Below are 4,803 nucleotides of genomic sequence, written 5' to 3'. Positions count from 1 at the left end.
AGATGTGAACTCAGGTCCTCCTGACTCTAGGGCTGGTACTCTATTCACTGTGCCACCTAGCTGCCCCAAAGACAGGTCCTTTTAAGGGCAAAAAGGAAAGGATTCTTTTGTTTATTTGTTTGGGGTTTTTTTGTCTTTATTAATTTACTTTTAGTTTACAAGATTCATTACCACAATTCCTTGAGTTTCAAATTTTCTCTCCCTCCCCCTTCCCTCCAATTGTGACATATAATCAAGTATAGTATCTGCAAATACTTTCACATTAGGCATTAGTCAGGTTATAAAGAAGGATTGTAACAGATGGAATGAAGAATGGGAAAGAGGAAACAAAACCAAACAAGAAAACGAAAAAGGGCAGGTAGTTTGCTTCAATCTGGGTTCAATCTCGGTTCTTTCTCTGGATGTAAACATCTCTCTCCATCATGAGTCTTTTGGGGTTAACTTATGACTCTGGATTGCTGAGAAGAGTCCAGTTTATCAAAGCTGGTCATCACACATACGTTGTTTCTGTAATTGTGTACAAATTCCTCCTGGCTCTACTCTTCTTACTCAGCATCAGTTTGTATAAGCCTCTCCAGGTAAATATGAAGTCCATTTGCTCCTCATTTCTTATTGCACAATAGTATTCCATAACATGCATATACCACAACTTGTTCAGCCATTCCCCAATTGATGGGCACCCCCTTAATTTCCAATTCTTTGCTACCACAAAAAGAGCTGCTATAAATATTTTTGTACATATGGGTCTTTTTCCCACTTCTATGATCTCTTTGGGATACAACCCTAGAAGTGGTATTGCTGGATCAAAGGGTATGAAATTATTTATAGCCCTTTGGGCATAATTCCAGATTGCATTCCAGAATGGTTGGATCAATTCACAACTTCACCAGCAATGCATTAATGTTCCAATTTGTCCACATCCTCTCCAGCATTTGTCATTTTCCTGTTTTGTCATCTTAGCCAATCTGACTGGTGAGATGTGGTAAAAGGAGAGGATTCTTTAATAGAGATGGGATAAAAAATTTTGTTGTCAATGATAATGAACACAAACTCGAAAGGGCAACTCAAAAACTCATGTTTCTCTTTTCTAAGGAGAAGAATGCTGTTCTCTTCCATGTCTTTCCAAAACTCCTCCATACAGGATCCAGCCACAAAAATTGAGTCTTTGCTCCTTTTAAGGCCTCAAAATTGAAAAATACTTTTAAAAAACCCTGTAGTTTCCACTTCTAATAGTAGTACATTAAATTGTACTCAGATAAGGTATGGTAACATCTGGTTACAGAGACACACAAATTAATTATTGTTGATGTTCGATCTCCAAATCTAATTTGGAAAAGTTCATAAAATCATAGACTCTTACAGCCAAAAAGGACCTTAGGGATCCCTTAGATATTGGTAAATCATTATTTTAAAACACCTCTGCCAAGAGTGATGATGAAGAATATTGCCCACTTCCTCACAGAGGTGATAGACTTGAGATGAAGAAGGCAACATGTTTTTGGACATGATCAATGCAGGAATTTATTTGCTTGTCATTTTATGTTTGTCATAAGTGTCTGGTTTTTCTTTTATTTTTTTCAAATGGGGGAGGTAGTGGGAGAGAACAAAAACAAATGCTTGTAAACTGAAACATAAGTTTTAAAAAGCAAAGAAACAAACAACTCTTCTTTCATTTGTTGCATATGAATTGTTCTGAATTATGTGATTCCTATGAAATTCATATGAAATGTTATATATATATAAACTTATTATGTATGAATAAAAACATCTCTACAAGGTAGAGAGGGTATAGGGTTTAGTACAAAGTAGTAGCATTTATTCTTTTTTTTTTTGCACTGAATATGTTGACTTTATTGATGGTACACAATACAGGACTCTAGGCTTCTTCCCCCTGCTACAGGGGTGCTTTGGAACAAGGATGTGAATGGGATATGGGATCCCTAGTATAGGAACACAAGTTAGGAATGTGGGCTCCTCAGTGGTGGATTTCCTCTTTTTGGCTGAGGATGAAGATCCATGGCTTTCCACTTTACTCCTTGGAGGCCATGTAGACCATGAGGTCTACTACACGGTTGCTATAACCATACTCATTGTCATACCAGGAAATGAGCTTGACAAAATGGTCATCGAGGGCAATACCAGCACCAGCATCAAAGGTAGAAGAGTGAGTGTTGCTGTTGAAGTTACAGGATACAACCTGGTCCTCTGTGTAGCCCAAGATGCCCTTCAAGGGTCCCTCTGATGCTTGCTTCACCACTTTCTTGATATCATCATATTTGGCAGGTTTCTCCAGGCGGCAGGTCAGATCCACAACAGATGCGTTGGGAGTAGGAACACGGAAGGCCATGCCTGTAAGCTTCTCATTCAGCTCAGGTATAACCTTGCCTACAGCCTTAGCAGCACCAGTGGAAGCAGGGATGATGTTTTGGGCAGCACCACGCCCATCACGCCACAGCTTACCAGAGGGGCCATCTACTGTCTTCTGGGTAGCAGTAATGGCATGTACTGTAGTCATGAGTCCTTTCACAATGCCAAAGTTGTCATGAATGACCTTGGCCAAGGAGGCCAAGCAGTTGGTGGTGCAGGAAGCATTACTGACAATCTTAAGGGAATTATCATATTTCTCATGGTTCACTCCCATCACGAACATTGGGGCATCAGCAGAAGGGGCAGAGATGATGACCCTCTTGGCTCCACCCTTCAAGTTAGCCCCAGCCTTTTCCATGGGGGTAAAGACTCTAGTGGACTCTACAACATACTCGGCTCCAGCATCTCCCCATTTAATATTGGTGGGATCCCATTCCTGGAAGATGGTAATGGCTTTTCCATTGATCACCAGCTTCCCATTCTCAGCCTTGACAGTGCCCTTGAATTTGCCATGAGTGGAATCATATTGAAACATATAAACCATGTAGTTGAGGTCAATGAAGGGGTCATTGATGGCCACAATGTCTACTCCATCTGAGGTGAATGCAGCCCTGGTCACCAGGCGCCCAATACGGCTAAATCCATTGACTCCAACCTTCACCATTTTGTTTCAGGGATGCGACTTAAGCAGCAGAACCTGGCACCAAGCTTGGGAGAAAAATCGAAAGCCAGTAGCATTTATTCTTGAACATCTTAATCCTAAACTTGGGTTGATGTTGAAATAATGACCATAAGTCAAATTCTTTTTGTCCTCCAAAGGTATAAAATGAGCCTTTTTATAATGAGAAATTATAAGCCAACAGAATTCAAGTTGTAAAGACATTGAGTAGAATAGAACTGAATGAATTTTGGTGCCTGGGCTACACATAGAACCAGTGTAAACAACAGAAAAGAGGGGTTTGGTATTCTCAGGTTCCTTATCAGCTGCAGGCTACTTCTTCTCTAGGTCAAGCTAAGCAATGAAGTTTAGACATTACTTATGGAATTTGCCAAAGCTAATTTTTTTTTCTGAAAGAAGGGAATAAATCTTCTGGCAAGTCAGAGCCAGCAAGCCTGGCTTCAGGAGTAAAAGAAAAGCCTGAAGCATTGTAATGGGAATGCAAATTTGGAAGATCTTCCCTGCCCCTAGGCTAAAGTACACCTGGAGCCTGGGGTGGGAGGCTTGTTTTTCAGCAGATACTTCTTGATTGGCCAGTGGGTCCAAAAGGTTGTTACATTCTCTGAGCCAGGAGAAGGCTATATATAAGCCCTGATGTGTAGCTTTGTTTTGGGGCTCACTTTGAGAAGTGTTCTGTGATTTGATATGGATTCTGGGAAGACGTTGTCCTGAGCCCCCTGGCTTTGAAAAAACCCAGATGTTGAAACCCAGATGTTGACTGGGTATGGATGTAATGGTTGGACAGTTTGAAATCTGTCTACTAGTTCTGTTTCTGTCTTGATAATTCTGCCTGTGTACTTTGAAGTTTGGGGTGCTGACCTTTTCCCCTGAACAAGGTAAACGATATATGTCTGACTGATTAAAGTGAGCTTGTTAACCCATTTTGAGTTGCTTTCCTTTATCAAAGCAGATCCAAGAACCTGTGTTGGCAGCAAACCCTGAGGACACTTGGGGTGCTTGCTGCTACAAAATGGCGTCACGAACAGGATCTGCAGAGTAAAAGGAAAGTATGGGGACTGGGATAATTGTTTGTTTCCCAGTTGTGGTAGCTGTGATTCTGTGGAGCCGTGGAGCAGGAGAGAAAAATGGCCTGCATGCAGACTTCGCTGAGCTGAGAGCAGGAATGGTGAGCTGCCTGCATCGGGACCTGGGCAGAAGCCAGGAGCAGCTGCCGCCTGTGGGAGGAGAAGGAGCCCAGGAGTTCGGAATTCAGCCACAGGAAAAGATAAGAACTGAGCAGCAAAGCAGGGGCACTGAGTGTGTTTCCTGGCTGCATCCCACAGTTTGGGACCCAGGGGGAGGATGGACTTGCGACTATGGTGGGTGGGATGAAGTGCCGTGAACCCCCAAGGACCCCACCTTGTTGGTTTTGTTGCCCAGCCCCCTCTCTGTGCTTGGAAGCAGAGGCTGGAGCTGTGTGAGGGGAAGGACACCCCCCCCTCCCAGAATTTTATTTTCCCTCTTGTTTTGAATTGAAGTGATAATGCTATGTGCTTTGTGTTTGTTTAAGGCCCAGTGGCCACTTTGGTACCTTTAGTTCTGTGTCTTGAAAATGTGACCTAAGAGATGTTTAGTGCTAATTCAAAAGTAAATTGTCTATGCTATGGGCATGAAAGATCTTGGGGCCCGAATGTAATGGGAATGCAAATTTGGAAGATCTTCCCTGCCCCTAGGCTAAAGTGCACCTGGAGCCTGGGGTGGGAGGCTTGTTTTTCAGT

The 4,803-nt window shown here is 42.5% G+C and overlaps 1 pseudogene; it reads right to left on the bottom strand.

The window, feature by feature from the left end:
• Positions 1 to 1,848: 1,848 nt before the first annotated feature.
• On the bottom strand, positions 1,849 to 3,090 carry LOC138161424 (glyceraldehyde-3-phosphate dehydrogenase pseudogene; annotated as a pseudogene).
• Between the last annotated feature and the right edge of the window lie 1,713 nt (positions 3,091 to 4,803).

This window comes from Petaurus breviceps, unplaced genomic scaffold (assembly GCF_028583685.1).
Source record: "Petaurus breviceps papuanus isolate PSGF00001 unplaced genomic scaffold, PetGlider_PUasm1.0 185, whole genome shotgun sequence".
NCBI lineage: Eukaryota > Metazoa > Chordata > Mammalia > Diprotodontia > Petauridae > Petaurus > Petaurus breviceps.
The sequence above is the reverse complement of the archived record's forward strand: the minus strand, read 5'-3'. Positions and strand labels throughout refer to the sequence as shown.